This window comes from Artibeus jamaicensis, unplaced genomic scaffold (assembly GCF_021234435.1).
Source record: "Artibeus jamaicensis isolate MK-2021 breed Jamaican fruit bat unplaced genomic scaffold, CSHL_Jam_final contig_786, whole genome shotgun sequence".
NCBI lineage: Eukaryota > Metazoa > Chordata > Mammalia > Chiroptera > Phyllostomidae > Artibeus > Artibeus jamaicensis.
In genome coordinates, this window is record NW_026521971.1 from 2,382,504 (window position 1) to 2,406,167 (window position 23,664).

Sequence of the window (23,664 nt, forward strand, 5' to 3'; positions counted from 1 at the left end):
ACAGCAGCAAGAATTTTGGTTACACAGATAATAATGCAAAAGGTTTTCAAACCATGGACAGGGAATTACCAGGGACTGTGCGCCACTCTTCCCTGGAGATAGATTAAACAATCTGTCCTAGTTGTTTTTGTTTTTAAGATTTTATTTATTTATCTTTAGAGAGGAAGGGAAGGAGAGAAGGAGAGAAATATCAATGTATGGTTGCTTCTCCTGCGTCCCTTGCTGAGAACTGGCCTGCAACCCAGGCATGTGCCCTGACTGGGAATTGAACCAAAATCCTTTGTTTCGCAGACCTGTGCTCAATCCACTGAGCCACACCAGCCAGGAATCTGTCCTAGTTTTGATTAAAAAAAAAAAAAAAAAAACACGAAACAAAACTCCTGTTGGAAGCCAAAGGGAAAAATAGGTTCTACTTGTGCAGCATTTCTAGACAATTAAAAACTTTTTTTCCTTAAACAATGAAAGTCACCCAACTGAGTATTTCCTCTTTTAAAAAGACTACTGTTAATGAGAACTAAATTAACTGATTACCTAGAGGAACAAATATTCCAGTTGTAGCTCTTATTTTCTTTTTTATTGATTATGCCATTATATTTGTTTTTTTAATTTATTTTTTATTGATTATGCCATTACAGTTGTTCTATTCCCCCCTTCATTCCCCTCCACCCTACCCCCCATCCCCACCATTACCCCCCCTTTAGTTTATGACCATGTGTCTCAAGTTCTTTAGATTATCTATTTCCCATACTATTCTTTCCCCCCATCTATCTTCTATCTACTGTCTATGCTACTTATTTTCTGTACCTTCTCCCCCCTTCTCTTCCTCCCACTCCCCTGTTGCTAACCCTCCTTGAGATCTTCATTTCTATGTTTCCCATTACATTTGTTCTATTCCCCCCTCCATTCCCCTTTACCCTGCACACCCCTCCCCCACCATTCCTCCCCCTTTAGTTCATGAACACGTGTCTCAAGTTCTTTAGATTCTGTATTTCCCATACTATTCCTACCCTCCCCCCTATCTACTTTCTATCTACTGTCTATGCTACTTATTTTCTGTATCTTCTCCCCCCTTCTCCTCCTCCCATTCCCCTGTTGCCAATCCTCCATGTGATCTTCATTTCTATGGTTCACTCCTGATCTAGCTGTCCTCTTAGTTTGCTTTTGTTTTAGGTGTGGTTGTTGATAACTGTGAGTTTGCTGTCCTTTCACTATTCATATTTTTTATCTTCTTTTTCTTAGGTAAGTCCCTTTAACATTTCATATAATAAGGGCTTGGTGATGATGAACTCCTTGAATTTGGTCTTATCTGAGAAGCACTTTATCTGCCCTTCCATTCTAAATGAAAGTTTTGCTGGATAGAGCAATCTTGGTTGTAGGTCTTTGGTTTTCATGACTTGGAATACCTCTTTCCAGCCCCTTCTTGCCTGTAAGGTGTCTTTTGAGAAATCCGCTGACAGTCTGATGGGAACTCTTTTGTAGGTGACAGTCCCCTTATCTCTTGCTGCTTCTAGGATTCTCTCCTTCATTTTAATCTTGGCTAATGTAATGATGTGCCTTGGTGTGTTCCTTCCTGGGTCCAACTTCTTTGGGACTCTCTGAGCTTCCTGGATTTCCTGGAAGTCTATTTCCTTTGCCAGAACGGGGAAGTTCTCTTTTATTATTTGTTCAAATAGGTTTCCACTAGTGACTGTTCCTCTTCCCCTTCTGGTACCCCTATAATTTGAATGTTGGAACGTTTAAAGATGTCCTGGAGGTTCCTAAGACTCTCCTCATTTTTTTGAATTCTTGTTTCTTCATCCTTTTCTGTTTGGTCATTTTTTCCTTCCTTCTGGTCTACTCCCTTGATTTGAGTCCCCATTTCCTTTCCATTACTATTGGTTTTCTGTGCATTACCATTCATTTCAATTAGTTTAGCCTTCATATGTTTCTCTAATTTGTGACTAAAATCAATGAGTTCTGTGAGGATCCTGATCACCAGTGTTTTGAACTGTGCATCTGAAAGTTTAGCTATTTCTTCATTGCTTAGATTTATGGGTACTGGGGCTCGGAGTTGTTCTTGAGCCATGTTTTTGTCTGTTTGTGCCTGTTACATACGAGGAGCGGAGCCTTAGTTGTTTACCAGGGCGGGGCCACCCAGCTGGCTGGTTTGTGATGCTGTATGTGGGGGCAGGGCCAGAGCAGGAGCAATGGCAGTCCTCTTTGCTCGCCCAGTCAGTCCCACCGCTCGACCCCACCTATTTATCTGAGCGGAAATGTGCGAGCCTGCGGCCCTGCGACCTGCGGTCTCAATGCTCGCCTCTTCACTGGTTTATCTGCACGCAAATGCTCCACCGACCACAGACAGCCAGCCATGCCTCTTCCCTGTGTCCGCCCGTAGCTAGCCCACACCTGGGATCCACACCTCTGGCTGCCTGCGGATCGCCCCAGTCGGGGATCTTTTTGGCCAACCTGCTCCATTGCTGGCTTCACCCCTCTTACTGGTTTAGCAGAGAATTTCATTGTTTTTGGACTTCGTATTGTTGATTTTCTGTGTGGTTTGATTGCGTTTATTGTTGTTAAAACTTTGTTGTTTTTAGATTTGGTTGTGCGTGGACGCAAGGTGTTTCTACCTACGCCTCCATCTTGGCGGAAGTCCTTAGCTCTTATTTTCTAATTTTTTTCTGGTCTGACTTATTTTTGCATCTAATTCATAGGCTCCATTTTTTACCTCTTATTTCCTTGAACATCAATATCTCTGACTAAGGTAACATAAAGTTTCCCCAAAAGCAATCATTCCAGTAATCTGAGCTCCCCTGAAAGTAATGTAAAATTTAAACGAGTCAATTTGAAGTGTATCTTTGCAGTACGGCAAAACTATTTTATAACATATCCCTCAGGGTATATAAAACTATTGTGCTAAAATAGGATTCACTTTTTAAAATTAGCAAATTGCTATATCACAACAAAACCTATGGGACTATTAGATAAATTAATTTTAAAAAACTGTCAGGCACAGGCATGCAGGAGGGAAGATGGCAGCTGGGTTCAAAACTGCAGAACCCCTGGAGTATTACAGAAGAACTTTAAAGAGAACTGCCATCCCAATGGAGAACTTAGTGAATTCAGGACCACACTGTCAACATAGGTTCAATTAGTACTGCAAATGGTTTGCTGTGGGGCTGCCATATGCACTGGAAGATGTTCAGCAGCACACCTGGCCTCCACCCACTAGAAGCAAATGGTGGGAGATAGCCAACATACTCAGAATATCCAAATCAATAAAGTTATTGGTGAAAATGAAAAATGTACCTTTTATTTTGTGGAAAAAATTAAAGACTTTCTGGCCAACCCAATAATTAAAGAGTATGAAACCCAAATAAGCATCCACATTTTCAAAACAGATTTGTAAAAAACTTCATTACATTGTGTAAACCTTTTTTATTAAATAACAAACTACATTCTTGGGAAAAAAAACAAAGAAAACTGTCAAGAAGACAGGAGGGTTCTCCATCTAACAATTTTAATCACTTAAGGTAAATTGTTTTAAGTACCCATCAAATACATATGTTTATACATTAATTATAAATGACAGTTCATGGACAGAAAGAAATGCAAAAAATCTTCAACTTTGGTTTGTTGTTGGTAGTGATAATCATGTAGCAATTTCATTAATACAACACTGTGCAAATGAGCAGAAATATTTAGATTTTTAGGGAATCAGGGATCTTATGAGACAAGAGAGATACAAATAAAAATGGAATGCAAAAAAGAACCTCTGGGGATTAGATCAGAAGTTAGTAGTAGTATTATGAGTTCATGCTTATATTAAAGAAAATACATAGAGTCTCTAGCTCTGCCCACTGAAAGAGTGATGTCCCAACAGAAAGAAGCACTGTCGACACCCAGTTTTTTATCTCTAACATCACTCCCCATAAAAATGGAATGAACTACTTGGCAAATAGCTAATTCCACAGCTGTAGCAGGAAAAACACAAAGAGTGCCTAAAACATATTGTTGTAACGGCATGAAAACGCTCAGAAAACAGATGAAGACATCATAAGGGCACAGGAACCAGCCTCAAAGGGCTCCCATGGGTCATATTTAGAAACATGAGCATCAAAATGAATAAAGACAAGAACAGAATATAACCAAATGAATAAAAAAAGAATTCCTGAGTCCAGAGCAATAGTATCAGAGCATGAAATAAAGCAGAGAACAAAAGTCCTTCTTCATAGATGAATGCTAGCTAATAAATGAAAAAACAAAAGAATTAATTACAATATTGCCTTTTTGCAAACGCTAAAGTAGTAACTGAGGCAAGAATCATCAATGGATGCTAAAACAACTGGGTGGGAAATACAAGGAGTGCGGGAGGTTATTCAGTATCACTTTCCAGTCTAGTAATTGCAAAAAAACAAAAATCTGTAAAGTACAGAAGTACAGTAAACACTACCTTAAATCAAGTGATCAGATTTAACATCATCAATAAGAGAACAAACTGACATCATGTGCCTTCCGATGTGATACATGTAAGACATATCACCACCTAGGTACTCCTCCTGCTTAAAATATTTAATCTGAATTTAATCATGAGTATGCAGGTAAATGTAAGTTGAGAAACATTCTGTAAAGTTGGTCTATACTCTTCTTCAAAAATGTCAGTATTATGAGATACCCTGCACGAACACAACAGGCTGCAGATCACTTCTACATCCTTCTACAATGAATGAGACACAACTACATTCATAGATGATTCTTCATTTCCCAGATTCAGGATCTGGGGAGGAAAAAATGGTGAAGGACATTACTGGGAAATTTGAATGTTGACAGCATTTCAGAAAATCATGCTAATGTTACATTTCCCAACTGTGATAACTGCATTTGGTTATATGGGAGAATGTCCCTGATTCTTAGGGCATACACGGTTGAAATGTTATCATGCCTCCAACTCGTAAGTGGTTCAGCATCTATCTGAATATATATCTAATATGTATACATATATTTGTATATGTGTGTGTGTGTGTGTATATGTATGTGTATACTGCAAGGAGAGAGGAGAGATAGACAAGTGGAGGAAGAAGAAGAGTACCAGCAGCAGTTACAGTAAAAATGTTAATAGCTGGTACATCTAGCTAAAGGATATATGGATGTACTGGGTTGGCCAAAAATAAAAGACACATTTGTTATTTTCACCAATTACTATTGATTTGGATATTTTTAGTATGTCAGCCATCTCCCACATGGTGTAACACTTCTCAATTAATGTCTCCATTTGACCACCATCAACTTCTACTGGTCCACCCGACCGCAAAGCACCATCTGGCAAGAAACCTCTAGCACGAAATTTCGCAAACCATTTTTGACATATTTGATCACTCACAGTACCTTCTCCATACACTGCACCCATTTTTTTCTGTGTTTCAGTTGCGTTTTTAACCTTTCTTGAAATAATAAAGCATAATATGCCAAAAATAGTTTCTTCTTCCATCATCAATATTAAAATGGCTGCACAAAAATTCACCAATTTTGATAAGTTTTTTTAAATGCACACGGATATGACAGCCATCACAGTACAATCTAACAAAATTGTTCTGAATGACATTAAAGACAACTGAGTGCTACTAGAACCATCTTACAGAAAAAAACGAATGAACGTTTTGGCCAACCCAATATATTATACCTTTCCTATAGGTTTGAAATTTTTTGAGATAAAAGATGGATGGAAAAGAGAATTATGGAAGCCCTGGCTGGTCTAGCTCAGTGGATTGAGCGCAGGTCTGCGAACCAGAGGATCCAGGTTCAATTCCCAGTCAGGGCACATGCCTGGGTTGCAAGCCAGTTTCCTGCAGGCCAGTTCCCAGCAGGGGATGCACTAGAGGCAACCATACACTGATGTTTCTCTCCCTCTCTCCTTCCCCTCTAAAGATAAATAAATAAATAAATATTTTTAAAAAATAAAAATAAAAGCTGAAAATATATGACTTTAAAAAAAAAAGAAAAAGAGCATTATGGGTGCTATCCAGCATTTTTCAGCCTTGAGATTTACTATCGAGAATTCTCTTCTCTAGGGCTTCAAGTATTCCTCTCATCCCTAAAGTGTGCTCCCTTGCACCTTCAAATTCACACTGATCATCCAATACTCTTCAACTCCTTCCTTGTCACTATTTACACTTGAGAAAGTGTAACGCCATTCTTGGCTAGGAGGAGACACCATCGACATGCCAACTTCAGTTTCCCGAGAAGTAAATGAGCATTCCAAATTCATTTAATATTTATCATTTACTAAGCATACTTATTAATAAATATGCAACAAACACCTACTGTATACTTAGTACTGGGGAGAGAACAAGAATTTGCCACCCTAGGCATTCAAACTTACTACAAAGCCATCAAAATAGCATGACAGTGCACAGAAATGAACAAACCAATCAGTAAAATAGAGGCCAGAAATTAATCGAGAGATATATGAGATTTTAATAATTAACAAGTCCAATTCAATGAGAAAGGAATGTTTTATTTAATAACAACAATAATTAAGAACCAAGTACTTTCTAAGATAGCAAAGTTTTTTATTTAATAACAACAATAATTAAGAACCATGTACTTTTTAAGATAGCAAAGTTATTAAAACAGTGAAGCCATGTTTCAAACTCAGCCAGAAAAATAAATCCTTCAGCCTGGCAGCCTTACTCGCAGGATTTTATGTCCCACAGGAATGAAGCACAGTGGTGGGCTACAGAGGCAAGTACTGTAGCACTGTTTTTAGGGGTGAAACAACCGAAAATAACTGAGTGCTCAAGGACAGAGAAGTGGGTAAGTAAATGGTTAAACTATGGTTTATTAGAATAAATGAGGTAGATCTTTGCCAATTAATTTGGATACATTTCCATAGCTGCTGTTATGTGAGAAAAAGTAGATGCAATATGCATGTGGTATGACTGATCGCCTATTTCTTTACAATAAACTCCGAAGTAGAATTGTCAGGTGTTGAATATATTGGTAAAAAATTAGATACAACTAACTCCACTAATATCAGAATGTGCCAACTAATAATCTCACATGCTCAACACAAGAAAACTGAACTCTAAGTGTCCAATTTCATATACGAAATTGTAGGAGGTCTCATGATTTAGCTAAATCTTCTTTCCCGGTCCTCAGTAAATGTTTTGACTATTCCTGTACATATGAACTAAGAGTATTCTTCCCCACCTATTTACTTTTCAAAAGAGATAAACCTTGATGGGTTTCAGTTTTTCAATTATAAAAATAATACTGGCTCTTTGCTCAAAAACTCTAATCTGGCATCAATAATTTCACTCCCCTGAAATAAACAACACTATGATAAGTCACATATACTCATACGTGTATAAATTATTATACATGCAATCCTTATTTCATTTAATAAACAATGAACTAGTTCCCGTGATAATTGGGTTGTATCCAAAATTAGTATTACTAATGTTACAGTGTGTATGTGCGCCCTCTATTTTAGCTTCAGATAAATTCCTGGACGTGAATTGGTGAGTCAAAGGATATCTGCTGCGCCATTTTAATACCTATCACTACACTGCTTTCCAAAAAGATTGTCAGCTGACCGCCCTACCAAGAGCATATGCGACTGCCCTTCAACCATGCCACTTTTAGTCCTAGTCAACCTGAGTCTTTTTCAATTGTACCAACAACGAAGAGGTAAAAAAGAAAATTATTCCAATGTCACTTGTTTATTTCATTTACTCAACAAATATGTGAGCTCATCTACTATTGCTCGACACTGTGCTAGAAGCTGGAGGTAAAATCAAAGAGAATGACACACACACAGACAGTCCCTGACCTTACAGAACTCACAGTCAACTGCATCCTACTGAATTTCTCTAACAGACTGCACATCATTGTATGTATCACTTATTCAAATTTCTTCTTTTGCGAAATGCCTATTCATGTCTTTTGCCCATTTTACTATTAAAGTGGTAGTTTTTGATTATGTGATAACCATACTTTCCCCAGTTTGTCATATATCTTAACTGAGAAATACAAGGTAGGATTAAATCTTATATTAAACTGTTAACTACACTGACGGCCTCTCTGAATCTTCTGCAGCCTCCAGCCAATCCACTCCCAAACTCTGCCCGCAGGCCACGCCTAAACTCTCCTCAATCACTTCCCAGTAAGATGCAAGCCTCACTGCACTGCTGACATCTGTCCCCATCTCTCCAAGTCTCTCTTTGTCTCTCTGTCTTTCCTTAGACCGTGATCTGCATCTCCGCAGCCTACTCTAGAGTGTTCTATTCTTTATTTCTGTGAAATAACTATAATTAACCTAAATAAACATTAATAAATTTCTATACTATAGACGTTGTGATATCTGTATCTTTATTTCTCAATTATCTAGTATCCAAAAAGATCAGAAGGGAATCTTACTATGGACAACTTGGGATTAGGGTACTAAGGCTGCAATTTCAACATTTTTCATCACATGGCACACATAAAAAAAAAATCACTAAAATTCTGCACCACACACACAAAAAATAGGTTATTTGCTGATCTAACTAAAAAAAGAGGTATAATTTTGATTCATTCACACTGGACAGCTATTGCTGTGTAGCCTGCTGTCATTCTTTTATTTGACAATCTCACAGAAAAGAGATCCATGCCCCTGACTAAAAAGTCAGGTATTGTATGCTTTAAAAATTCTTGCAGCACTCCAGCTGAAAAATAACCACTGTACTGAAGGAAGGACAAGCTGCCTTTGACAGGCAGTCTCTGCCACCACTGCTATTGTAAATCTCATCCACTTACTAACAGTAGCTCCATCCAAGTGCAACTAATAGGGAACTAGACAAACTAGAAGAGGTCACTTAGTAGTCATCTATACTTCTCTGAAGAGCCTTCAGAACTCTCGGGGACAAAAGGAAAGCAGTGAGAGAGGGGTTAAGAAGAGCAACCTCAGAAGATCATCAGGAATAGTTCAGAGCACATGGCACATGTGCAATAACTATCTACCAGATGAATATTTGGGAAAAGAGAGGTCCTCCCTCATTTGTCCATAATAAGTATCAGAGACACTAAGGTATTAATTCTCGAGATGACCCCTTATCTCCCAAAACCCAGTTCCTCAAGTCACAGGCGATTCAGCTGGTTTAGCATAAGCAAGGGCTATTTAATAAGCCACATGTAAAGTGGTAACCTTGCTTAAAAAAAACTCTCGAACATAAACCATCTAGTAACCAAAAACCAACACAGGCAATCATCTCTTCATTAACTTCTTAAATATCATAACAAAGTAATGTAAGTTCTAAACTTCAATTGAACTATAAACAGTAGAGATACCACAATTTAGTAAATGGGGCAATTAAGGATATCTGACTTTTAGTTTTGGTTATATAACATAACAGATACATAACTTATGTAAGTAACTTCCCTGAACCTCATTTTATTTTGTGTAAACTGTCCATATTAATGTGATGAAAAGGATTAGATGAGAGAAATATCTGAATGCATCTGGTTATTTAACACTATACAAGAATAGAGTGTAGAGCAAAGAATGAAATGTCCCTCCAGATGAGCACAAATCTTTTTGGGGTAAGGGAAATGTAACAATTAAATTGTGGTGATAGTTACATACTCTATGAACCGATTAGAAATCACTAAATTGTACACTTAAAAAGAAGGGAATTTTATAGAATGCAAATTATACCTCAACAGAGCTGCTTTTTTTTTTTTTAAGGAATGTTATTGGAACCTTGCAGCCAAGAGGGGGGCCCCAGAAAAGGATTTGGGATGGGATCCAGAGCTCAGGGTGTCCAGGAAACATTAGGATGTCCTCACTGCCCCCCATGTCAGGGCCATTGAGAGCTGTTTTGCATAGCAACAGTTTTGCAGCTAACCTCTGGAATGATTACTTAACATATCTATAACCTTTAACTGGTTTCATAAATATGTTAAATAGCCGTGGCCATGCTTTGAGCCAGGGAGAAGGGAGTGGCTTCTACGCAGGATGTAACTGGGGGCAGGTCCCCTGAGTTACAGAGCCTGTGTGAGAGCCTGGAGTTGATTGGCTCCACACCATGAGGCCACACTTGCCCAGACTCACTATAGCAGCCCAGTAAAGCTGGGAGGGTATGGGAGTCCTGGCAGGTGTAACTGATTGTAGAAGGAGTCAGAAATGGGGCTGCAAAGGAGGACTGGCGTGAGGATTTAAACCCAGACACGGCAGCTATTGAGGAGAGAGCCACGCGGTTTTGGCAGAGTGCAGACTCCCTCTTTCCCAGGTGAAAGGGAAAACCATGCAGCTTTGCCAGAATGGGGACCTCTGCAGCCAGGTGAAAAAGAAAGCCACACGCTTTTGATCAGAGTGCTGATCCCTGCAGCTTTGGTAGAAGAGGCCCACATGGCTTTGGGGTGCTCCCTTTGGTCGTGTGGCCTGGGAAGCAGGAGAGACTTTGCCTGGAAAAATGGGTACTAAGAACTCCTGCCAGTGGACTGTGAGAAGGTGACACATGACTTTGGATTAACTGGAGATCCTGCCTGGACGGCAACAGGGCTGACGGTGCCAGCAGCCTGGAAACACAGACGTGTGCTTCTTTTCCTGAGATACAGTACTCTGAATTAGGGCAGGGGGAGAAGGAAGCTCTGTGGGTGTCTGTGATTACCCTAAAGTACTTTGATATTTTTATGAGGACATCAGGTCACTACTTGAAGTCTGTACAGCTTTAAATAAATCTTTCCTTTCCTTTTCACAAATCTCTGGCATTGAGAGATGTCTTCCCTCTGGTGGCAGAGAGACAAGCCCAGTAGATATTAGTATACTGTCCTTGAGAGGGGCCCTTGTTCTGTAGCAGCTTTTGGCATCCCTCAGTGGGCCAAATATTGCCCCCCTTGGACCCCTGTTGGGTAACATTATCAGTCTGAAAAGGATCCTTGATTGCTATCATTCGTCAACTCTTCCTCTACCTTCCCGATGGGCTTCATACCAGTACATTCCCTTAAATAATTGAGGCTCCCAACCTTCTGCTTAAACCACCTGTTTCCCTATCAGAAACAACTGAGGTCTCACATCATTTAAATAATACGGTGTTATTCAAAAGATAAAGGATATGGCCCTGGCTGGGTGGCTAAGCTGGTTGAGCACTGTCCCATAAATCAAAAGGTTGAGGGTTTGTAACAGGATGCAGCCAGGACCCCCCCCAAGAAAGATTTGTAATGGGGTCCAGAACTCGGGGTGTCCAGGAAATATTACCCTGACAAGTCTGACCTGGGGGATGGGACACAAGGAGCAGGGCCATTGACAGCTGTTTTGCATAGCAACAGTTTTGCAAATAACCTCAGGAATGGTCATTTAACATATCTATAACTTTTAACTGGTTTTGTGGATATGTTAAATAGCTGTGGCCTTGTTTGAGCCAAGGAAATGGGAGTGTCTTCGACTCAGGACATAACTGGGAGGCAACTCCTCCTGCTTACAGTGCATGCTTGAGAGCTTGCAGATGACTGGCTTCCTGCCACGGGGCCACGCCTACCTGCACTCACTACAGCAGCCTAGAAAAACTGGAAAAATACAGGAATGCTGGCAGGTGTAGCCAATTGTGGGAGGAGTTGGAAATGGGGGTGCAGAAGATTGGCACTGGGATTTAAACCCAAGCGCAGCAGCCATGCAAGGGAGAACACCACGTGGCTTAGGAAGCCAGAAGGCAAGATGTAGCAGACATGCAGAGCTCTCTCCTAGCAGTTTCGAAGAATGCAGAGGATGCTGCGGGAAGAAAAGGGGTGAAAGGACTCTTGCTGTTGGGCCATGAGAAGGTGCCATGTGGGTTTGGATTAAGAACTGGAGGTCCCGGAGACACAGCTGATGGTGCTGGGAACCTCGGGAGGCCTGCCAGCCAAGCATGGATTACTGGGAAGAACTAAGGGCACCTGAGCCAAGGACTTCTGTTTCTTTTCCTGAGATGTGGTACCCCAAACTGGGCAAAGGGGGAAGGAATGACTGTGGGTGTTTGTGGATGTTTTAAGGGGCTTTGGGATTTTAATGAAGACATTAAATCATTACTCTGTAAGTCTGTGTAACTTTTGAATAAATTCCTTCCCTTTTCACCAATCTCTGCCATTGAGAGCTGTAATTCTCTGGCAGCGGGCAAGGCGAACCTAGTACAGGAGGATCCCGGAAGATATGGGGGTCCATTCAGAAACAGTATCTCGATTCCTGGTCAGGGCACATACCTAGGTTGAAGGTTTGATCCCTGGTTGGGGTGTGTATAGGAGGCAGCCAGTCAATGTTTTTCACATTAATGTTTCTCTCAATCTCTCTCCCTTCCTCTCTCTCTAAAATCAATAAACATATCTCCAGGTGAGGATTTTTTAAAAAGGTAAATATGAATGGAACAAAATTAGTCTCTCAGGATTTGATACACTGAACTTGAATAATATTAAAATAAACAGACCTAACAGATTAAGTACGGAACACTCATCATCAGCACATAACGGGGTGTTGGCTGGGAGGCCCCCACGGACCCCCAAAGGGAGGATATGTAATGGGGTCCAGAACTTGGGGTGTCCAGGAATGCAGGATATCCCCCATAGACCTGGGTGGGGGATGGGAGAGAAGGAGCAGGGCTGTTGAGTTATTCTGCACATCAATTAAAAACCTAGCATCACACTTATATGTGGGAATGGTTATTCTGCATATCAATAGCAGGCTAGGTAGGGAGGTGGGCAAGACTTTAATCCATAATGTAGCTGGCCGGCAGCTTCCCCTGGTTAGAGCGCCTGCAAGAGAACTTGAAATGGTTCTCTCCATACCATGAGGACACACCTGCCAAGACTAACTTCAGCCAAGAGGAGCAGAAACTGGGGGAGTGTTGGCAGGTGTGGCCGATGGTAGGAGGAGTCAGAAGTGGGGTTAAGAAGGAGGTTCCAGGCTGAGATTTAAATGAAAGGCAGGCCCTCCACGAGGGAGACAACACAGGACTAGACCAGAGGACGAGATCATTTGGGAAGGAAAGGGGTGAAAGGAACAAGAGGAGGTGCCATGTGGTGTGGGGCTAAGAACTGGTGATCATGGCGACAACACAGGGGTGCTGCTGGGGACTGCGGGAGACCTGCCCAACCCAGCACAGATTACTGAGAGGAACCCAGAGTCTAACTGAGCTACAGACTTCCATTTCTTTTCCCGAGATTCGGTACCCCTGACTGGGCAAAGTGGGGAAGGCAGGACTGTGTGAGCGAGGGTGTTTTAAAAGGACTTTAGGATTTTCCACCATTACTTTAAACCTGTATAATTTTTTTTCAAAGATCTTGTTTTTATTTATCTTTAGAGGGAAAGGGAAGAAGAGAGGGAGAGAAACATCAATGTATGGTTGCCTCTCGTGCATCCCCTGCTGGGAACTGGCCTGCAACCCAGGATGTGCCCTGACTGGGAATCGAACTGTCATCCTTTGGTTCACAGGCCCATGCTCAATACCAGCCAGGTAAACCTATATAACTTTTGAAAAAATAATTTCTTTCCTTTTTACCAAACTCTGGCATTGAGAGTCACATCTTGCCCTGGTGGTGAGCAAGATGAACTTGTCCAGACAGACTCCAGGGGGCGGGCGGGGGGTGTGTGCTTATTTCAATAATAGTATCTGAGCTTCCCCTTCCATGGATTCCTTTTGGTAACAGTTTTAGGTGCCCAACATGTGGCTGAGAATTGCACATGGCAGACCAACCCCCTCAGGTGTGAGAAAGTGAGACTGCAGAATTTCCCGTCTCTGAGAAGAGAAATTTCCCCATTTCTCTGCACCTCTCCTGAGGGCATTGACCACCTAATCATGCCCGGAAAAGTAAAAAGGAAATGGATCTGGGAAGGGACCAGAGAAGTGAGGTAGTTTAGCTGAAATTTGTTTCTGACACTGTGCTGGAATAATGGAGTTGTAGATACGGTTTGGTTAATATGCTGCTTCCATGCTGCACCGTCTGCTTACAGTTTTGGCGAGCCCTGATAGGATTAAGGAAACCTATACTCAGGTTCTAGCCACCTGGGGCAGACTGACCCCTGGAGCATGGCTGTGGGGACTTCCCAGTCTCAGGGAACTGCCCTGCACTCCAGCTCAAGGCACTAGTCGCCAGGAATGCCAGAATGGTGTAAAGGAGCAGGTTTGGGAAGGAAAAGAACCCCTAGGCTCTGTAAACTGAGCCTGCTTTCATGCTGGGGATCAAACAGCAAGCCATGTGGGTACCCCACCATTTTGGGTAAAATGCAGATGAGTCACTTGAGTGTCCCACCGTGGCAGATGGGGCTGTGTACAGGCGTCAGATTCCTGGAAGACCCAGCTTGCATGGGTGCTGCCATTTCTGACGTGTCACCCGGCCACTCTGCCATAGTGGATCATGGGTCATGTGAGAGTTCCGTCATCTTGGAACCGGGCATGATGGTGGGCTAAGTGTTCTCTTTAGATTAGATGCTGTATGGGTACTGCACTAGTGGAGTTCTCTGGGCAATTGCTTCTGACAGGGATGGCTCTGGTTCTGAAGGTCATGAAGCGGGGTCTAAGGGTGACCATCTGTGTTATAGGGTGTTTGCAAGGCCAAAGCTGCAGGATGTCCCTACAAATCTTGTATATTTAGTGGAAGATGCCTGTAATGCTAAGGACTTTTAGCTGCCAGGTACTGAGTTTAAGTAAAGTCCTTCCAGTGTAGAAAGTAAAAGTGAATTATGGTTAAATTTGGATGGATAAAAATATAAATGAAAGTTGTGAAAGTTTTAAACCTGGAGGAAAGGAAACCTCAACTACTTGTTTTCTGATTTAATGAGAATGTGGTTTGAATTCTGCTCTAGTTCTGACTGCAAATCCTCTGGACCTAAAGACCTAGGAAAGGTCACCTGTAAGCAGTCAAGGAGAAGGCCTTTGTAACTGAGGACCCATGGTCACTCAAGGCTGACGAGTACTTCAGCCTGAGGCAAAGGAGCGTGTCTCTCCCAGGGGTGCACTGGTGCAAGAGGATGCCTCTACCTGTGTATTGTTCTTCTGGAACTCTGTGTTTTGAATTTTGCTCTGTATCTCCTCTGAAAAGGAAATTGAGGTTCCTACACAGGGGAAGTTAAAACTTCACACTATGTAGGAAAGTATAAGATATGGAAATGAGGAAAGCTGTAGATGTTTGAAAGTTTTAAAAGAAATTACGTGGTGTTAGTAGAAGATAAAAGGCATGGATGTGCGATCTTGGTGGCTATCAGGACAAGGATTTTTCTTCGTGCTTTGTATTTTTCTACCTGATCCCTTCAAAATTTGGCATTCTGAAGGAGTAAGTGATGACATAGGGTCCTTTGCATAAAACCAATTAGACCAGTATTAAATGGTAGTTTTGGTAACCAAGGTTTTGACTGGAATGTCATGCCAGAAGGAGGCATGTCTGGGTTCTAGTTGTCACCAGAAAGCCCTAGGGAACTGGGGTTGACTTGCAAAGCTAGCGAAAGCCCATGAGAAAAAGCCTGGTGCCGAGGTCAGTTATGTGGTTCGTGGCAGTCCTTCCAGGGAAGGAACAAAGGCTGCTTTCCTGAAAGATGGCTGAAAACAAAAACCTGCAGACACAAGGGAAGCCTCAAGGACTTCATTGAAACAACTGGTACAGGCGAAGCCAGATGGCAGGTGTGTGGCTCAGCTTCTGTGCCCTGAAGGGTGGACTAAATGGTCAATCCAAAGATTGGTTCCCTGCTTTAAGTTCCAGCAAAGCAAACTTAAAGTATCATAGGTGATCCAGGCTGCTCTTGGCATGTTTATGCTAACAAACTGGCAAAATTAAAAACTAAACTCAATATAGTCTTTCTAATGACAATGAGGGTGACCTTAAGGAGAAAAATCATGGTTCAGGGAAAATCACAATGCTCAATATTGGACATCAGAGCAGTGCAGCTAACTGTCTTGAAAGTGCCTTTTCATTTGGAAGTTGAAACTGGGTTTGTAATATCACCAAAAATGTTCAATTTACAGGCATGTAGGACAGGTCAAATTGCTGCAGTTAAATGTCATTTCTGCAAAAGCCTTGCAACTAGATGTCTTCCCAAAAGACAGTCTCACAGACAGAGAGTGGCTTGTGGGTTGTTGTGTGGATTAACATGTGTATTCTATCTTCTGTTTTCACAGGGTGTATGCCTATGACCTCATTACCTCAGTGACTGGTCGCAATATAGATCTCCCTGAAAGAGCCCATCTTCATGACCATCCCCCAAGACTCAACGGTTTGGCTGAACTAAGTGGTTGGGTTGGTGAAGTGTTGGGGCAATCTGTGGACTTCACTTTTAAAACTGATTTTCCCTTTTCTGCCCTAATGGCTTGGACAGAAAGGGCCCAGAAATTTGAAAAGGGGGAAATCCTAAAATATTCCCCTCACCCTGAGCTAAGAATAGCGGGCAAAAGGGCTTTGGATGGGTGTAGCATGCCTCACAAACCTTCCCCCAGATAAGCTTCTTTTCCTAATGTGGGGCATTGGAGAATTGGTCCCTGCCTTTGTCATTTAGTGATTATGGTTTGTGTCTTCTAACCCTCTTGCCAAATCTGTCACCTCCATAATATGATATCCAGTAATGCCAGCATTTAGACATCAAGCCTGCCACTCCCCAGTAATAGCCAACTGACCTGGACCCTGCAAGGTCCTTCCCCTCACAGGAAGGCCACCTTCTATGCCACCCACCAACTCTTTTAGGGACTCCTGGATCCAAGGGTAGGTATGACAGCAGCCATGTCCAGCAGGAAATACCTACAAAAAGATGAGACCTTTGCCCATTGTCCTTTATGTGATTACAAAGGGGTGTATTTGAAAGGGGGAATTTGTAATGGGATATAGGCTGGGAGGACTTGGGGTACCCAATGGGGAGATTTTTTGGTAATTATTCCTTGTCATAACAAGTGGAATACACATTCTTCTCAAGTGCACATGAAACATTCTCCAGAATAGATTATGTTAGGGCACAAAACAAATCTAAATAAATCTAGAAGAATTAAAATCATACAAAGTATGTTCTCAGATCGTGCTGGGATGAAATTACAAGAGAAAGAAAATTGGGAAATTAACAAATATGTGTAAATTAAACAATAAACTCCTAAAGAACCACCTGATCAAAGAAGAAATCACAAGGGTAATTAGGAAATCCTTTGAGATAATGAAAACAAAACCCAATACTAAACCTTATCTGATGCAGTTAAAACAGTGCTTACAGGGAAATTTATAACTTTAAACACTGATATTAAGCTAGGAGAAAAATCTGAAATAATAAAGATTAGAGTAGAAATAAACAGAATAGGACATAGTGGGTTGGCCAAAAAGTTCATTTGTTTTTTTTCTGTAATACAGCGCTAGTACCACTTAGTTATCTTTATTTCATTCAAAACAATTCTGTTGGACTGTATTGTGACAGCTGTCATATCTGTGTGCATTTTTTGAAAACTTATCTAAATTGGTGAATTTTTGTGCATCCATTTTAATATTGAAGATGAAAAAAATACACATTTTCAGCATATTACACTTCAGTATTTCAAGAAAGGTTAAAAACACAACTGAAATGCAAAAAAAGATTGGTGCAGTGTACGGAGAAGATGCTGTGACTGATCAAATATGTCAAAAGAGATTTGTCCTGGCTGGTGTAGCTCAGTGGACTGACCACAGGCCTGTGAACCAAAGCACTGTGGTTCAATTCCCTGTCAGGGCACATACCTGAGTTGCAGGCCAGTTCCCAGCAGGGGACACACAAGAGGCAACCATACATTGATAGTTCTCTCCCTCTTTCCTTCCCTTCCCCTCTAAAGATAAATAAAACCTTAAAAAAATAAATAAAATGATAAATAAATAAAAAGTGATATGTGAAGTGTCTTAGTACTACTGACATTTGGCCAAATAACTCTTTACTGTAGGGCTGTTGTATGCACTGGAAGATGTTCAGCAGCACCCCTGGCCTCTACCCACTAGAAGCCAATAGCAGGAGATACCTGACATACTCAAAATATCCAAATCAATAAAGTTACTGGTGAAAATGAAAAATGTGTCTTTTATGGAAAAAAATTAAACAGGCTTTTTGACCAACTCAACAATAGAGAAAATGAAGAAAGCCAAAGATGGATTTCTTTTTTAAAAAAATATTTTACTTATTTTTTTAAAGATTTTACTTCTACTCTATAGAAGACTCCTGTGTATTTTCCCATAAGATCCTTTGTACTTTTACTATACACCGTATTTTTCAGCCTATAAGATGCACCCTGCATATATGGGAGGAATAATGGTTGTTAATACTGCTGTTGAGTTCTGTTTACATTTACATTGGTGAAATATTATGTTATTTATATTATTAAATATTTTACCACATTTTTTGCTTCAATACTTCTTTGCCTATTTTCCTCTTAAAACTTAGGTTCATCTTATGGTCCAAAAAATACAGTATGTATGTATCCCCTAAATAAGACACTGAATTGTCTTGCATGTTTTTCAACTGGTAAAAATGGTATACTTGAAAGACTGAGCATTTTAATGCTCAGCATTATATTATGAGGTTAATCCATGTTCATTTATTTTCATTGTTGTGTATCCATACAATTTACTTGTCTATTCTCCAGCTGATAGATATTTAAGGTAGTTTTCCCTATTTCTGCTATTACAAAAAATGCTATAATGATTATTTTTATATATGGCTTCTCTCTGTACCAATGCTACATTTCAGGGTAGGAGCATCTTCAAATTTAGTAGATATATACAAAGTGTGTCCCAAAATGTATCCAATCACTATTCATCACTACTCTTTCCAACTTCCCATACTCTACCCCTTTGCCAAGATCTCTAGAGATTTCTATGTTGCCAAAGCCAAAAGACACTTTACTGCTTTAGCTGACCTACCATTCAACACATTCAGGTACTAAGTTCTTTAATATACGTCTAGCTTCTGTAACCATGGCCCTACCAGTTTTCCAAGTACCTCTTGATCACTCCTCTGTGCTCGGCCATGGGTCTTACTCTGATTCAGTCTACATTTTCTCCCTACAATTTCATGGCTTAAAATACCATCTAAACACCTACATTCCAAATATTCAAATGTGCTCTAGACCAGATCTTTCTCCTCTGAGATAGAGAACCATGTACCTAAAGACCTGTTTTATCATATTCTTGGTCTGAGGAATCTCAATCTTCATACATCTATAATTGATTTATTGATCTGTTTCCCCCTGCCTCCTCCATCTTCTACTCCAGTGATCCTCTCCTACCAACCTCTACTGCTGAATTCTCCTTTCAACCTCTCTCCATATCCAGTCCATAACCACAGCCTCCAAAATATATTTTGAATCAATCTGTTCACTTCCTCCTCCACTTTCACTGTTCAAAAGAAAAGGCTATCATTTTATCTCCAACTTGGACAAATGCTACAGCCTTCTAATTAGAGTCCTGGTTCCCCTGGTCTGTCTGTAGTCCACATTTCATACAAAAGCCAAGTGATGTTTTTAAACCACAAACCAGATCATGTTATCCAACCCCAGTGTTATAAAATTTTAATAAGCTTTCCACTTACCCTAGGATAAACTTTAAGGTTCTTAACATGGCCTACAGAGCCTTGATCTGGCTTTCTACCTGCTCTGACTCCTGCCTATCCCATCAGATTCATTTTATATCTTACAACCCTCCCCTGTTTCCCACCAGGGGCCTCTTAGGTGGCTTACTGAACTTGTGCTGCTCTTCCAGCTTCAGAAAATTCATGCAGACAATTCCCTTTTCCTTCAGAGTACTCAATCACAAGTATATATTTATTTTGACATTCACTAATATTTCCTCTCCCACAAGACAACAATCAGGGAATATGTGTGTTTTGTTTAGCACTGTAACATAACCTAGTAGACAATCACTTGAATGAGTAATCTAATGAAATTCACAGCCTGGTTAGAAAGAAGACATTATCTCACTAGGAAATAATAGACAGATATTATGACATTATTTACCTAACATTACAAAATACTGCCCTGGCTGGTATGGCTTAGTGGATTGAGTGCCAGCCTGTGAACTAAGGGGTCACCAGTTCAATTCCCAGTCAGGGCACATACCTGGGTTGCCAGCCTGGTCCCCAGTAGGGGGCATGCAAGAGGCAACCGCACACTGTTTCTCACCCTCCCTTCCCTGTTTTCTAAAAATAAATAAAATCTTTAAAAAAATACTAATATTTCACAATTGAAATAATTAGTACTTCACATTATACTAAAACCAGAAACTATTCTGCAACAAATTTTAATTTAGTACTCTAACATTTGCATTTAATTACTTCAGACAGACCAGAATTGAAACATTTATTTGTTCATCTGTCAAACTCTACAATTCTTATCCTTTAACTATAATTCAATTCACTTTCTCCATGAAGCTTTTCTAAGAAAGCAAAACTTTACTTCCTCATCTTAGGGACCAAACGGTATCACAAGCAATGCTTATTATGTAATTAAGCATTCAACTGTTCAATAAATAATTTTAAACAGTATTTGCCAGACTGATTACTAATACACTGATGTTCTTTTAAAAATACAAGACAATGTAAAACCTCAATTCAAGAGAAGAAATGTTTATTACATACACAAGTATGCTCACAAGTAAGGGTAAATCTAAGAATATATGTTCTTTATTACATGTAATCAGCTGCCTCCCTCAAGACAATGTGTATCTCAGTACATACTCCTTCCCCCGTTGTCAGTGCAGTTCCATACAATGTACCTGTTTCAGAAGCAGTTACATACTATGCATGTTTCAGAACCAAAACCAAATCAAATACTTCTTTCATTAATATTTGAGAACTGTGTAAACCAAATTTAACTGATCTAAACATCTCAAAAATTGTTGCTCCCAATCATCTTCGAAGACGAATAAATGGGCAGAGAGAATGGTTAAAAGTCAAAATGTACAGTTCCTCTAATAAAGAAAACCCTTTGATTCAGTTTCTTACTTTAAAAGCATACAAATATCTAAAATCCACAAAGACATCTCACTGGAAACTCTGGTTTATGCACTGATAATTACTTTTATAGCTTTATGAAACAGATCTAATGAAGCTATTCTTATGCTTAAAAGTCATTAATAACAGGATTTAAAGCTGTCTACAGTTCAATTACCTACTTCCACAAAGCCTTCAGTATTTATCTGAGCCTGAAAATAACCTACATACATTCAGATCCAGATTTTTACTCAGACTGGCCCCTTTACTTAGTAGTACCTCACTTTCCCCACTTCTAATGACATCCTTTTCTAATCACATCCATTTCAAAGCTTACCACGTATCCCACTTTTTCCAAGAAACCCTCCAAGAGTCGTCTGACTTAATTATACTGTTAATAAAAAAGTGTAAGTATGAAACTAGATATGAACTCATTACGTTTATAGCTGTTATAACTGTAAAACTAGAACTTTACGCATTACATATAAAACAAAATTAAAATAACGTGAATGTAACAGATTACGCTGGTTTATAGACACTAGACCAATGATGTATTCAATCCCAGAAATGTGTTGTCTCAGGTCTGGTTCTATATTTTTAAACCACTTCTTTAACTTGACTTCAACAATACTGATACAGAAAATGCTAATAGGCATGTTATACAAAATGGACTCGATAACTGTGTTTATTTGTTAGTTTGGAAAATACTACTTTACACACCAGACCAGCTAGCAGTCCTTAAAATGTCAATTTTAAAGAGGCCTCACTTGTTAACTCTGGCAATCTTGTTCATTTGTGGTTTCCTACCTTACTGAAATCTACATTAAATGTATATAAAGTACCACTGCTGAAGTTGGTAACACATACCCATACTTCAAACTGTTTCATGTTGATTAATTATAAAGATGGGATCTACCAGAAACATCTCACAGTGAAAATATGATACCACCTACTATGCCAGGGTTCTTTCAGATTTGGCCTGCCCACACTAACACATATTGTGACATGGTCCTATTTTACTTACCATCTTTCCCTTCTGAGCCGCTGCAATATCATCTTAGTAAAGGCACTATAGTTTAGCACAAACATAACAATAAACAAAATCTAAACCCAGCAACAAACTCCCAAGAGAGTATTTGACTATAAAGGAGTCCTTTAGAAAGTTACATAAAACTCATTAATGTCTAAGAATCCCCAGTTAGAAGAATATTACAGAAAATGGAACACTACTAAGAAATTTAAAGCAGAGAATGAAATCAGATTTACAGTTTCCAGGGAAAAATCATTGTGGTACAGGGTGTACTGCAGATCAGAATGGCAGTAACGAACAGGTGAGACAATTTTTTGCAATAGTCCAGGTGACGAAAGCTTGGATTAAGGTAGCAATAGCAGGAATGTAGATGATGTTTCTGGGGAAAGTGATGAAGGTCGTACATTCTCCAAGGCAAGAAAAGGGCAGGAATGGGGAGTGAGTGGGTTGAGAAGTGGTAGAATAAATAGTTAACCTACACACAATGAACACCTACACTGTAGGTATCTATACAGACTATCTGATCAGCTTTAGTTCCTAACCACTGTGTATCAGTTATGTTAAGGATGATTAAATTTAGTATTTAGCCCACAATTTTCATACACAACAAAGGATATTTAGGCTGATGGAGACAGAATATACCACCTTCAGAATCTGGACTCAGAGAACAATGACCTCTGGGATGATATAGCTGTGAACTTGGGTTGTACCCATAGAAGAGATGAGGGATTTTTGCTGGTGTATGTAACTTATGTCTAGCCCTGGCTGGTGTGGCTCAATGGTTTGATTGCCAGCCTGTGAACTGAAGGTCGACAGTTAGATTCCCAGTCAGGGCACATGCCTGGGTTGTGGGCCAGTCCCCAAGATGGGGGCATGAAGGGCAACTGATCGATGTTTCTTTTGTACATTGATGTTTCTCTTTCACATCACTGTTTCTCTCCCTATCTTTCTCCCTCCCTTCCCCTCTCTCTAATCTTGTAATAAAATTTATGTTTTTAGCATATTTAATATACAGATGGGAAAAAGCAGGACTGTGTGTGTGTGTGCACTAATCATGGGAGAATGAGGCAGACCAACTATGTTTTAGGAGTGCCCTTTACTCCACTTGTCTCCAGGACGGTGCAGCTAAAGCATCTTATTACAATGCAGTCAGTTCCCTAGCCAAACTTGTAGCCTAGAGGGGGACACATATCCTAATGACTCCCCTTTCTGGGGCTTGGGACTAAGATTCAGGTCAGTCTCTCTGATATCAGAAGATACAACATTTTGAACTCAGAACAGCAGTAAATGTTAACATTGGTCTGCTGCAAGAGAACTAACTGAATATACAAAGAGCATCTTATGAGAGACAGACACTCCTAACAATATTTGGAGCCCCTGGATCCAAGCTGTTCCCGAGTTCTAGCTGTCCTCCTACGGTTTGATTGCCTTTCCTATAATTCATGGGATACCCAGCATGTTCTCAACAAATTCTTCTTTCCTAAGTAAAACAAATTGCCTCTTAGACTATTAAGGGGGGAGGGTATTCAGTTCCATGAACACTTTGGTGCCCACAAAACACTTAAATATGAGAGCTGAAGCAACACAAATGTACAGGCTCACACAGAAGAGAGAAAAGGGAATGCCAAGACTAAAATCCAAAACTACCAATATGCCAAGGAATTAGGAAGAATTAAGAGTCTGACAGATACCATCTCATATCTGTCAGAATGGCTATCATCAATAAATCAGCAAACAA

General features: G+C 40.2%; 1 protein-coding gene across 2 annotated transcripts in view; it reads right to left on the reverse strand.

Moving 5' to 3' along the window:
• The window catches only part of AFF4 (ALF transcription elongation factor 4), a 91,915-nt gene that overhangs the window by 62,717 nt on the left and 5,534 nt on the right, over nucleotides 1-23,664 (reverse strand). The window lies entirely within an intron of this gene.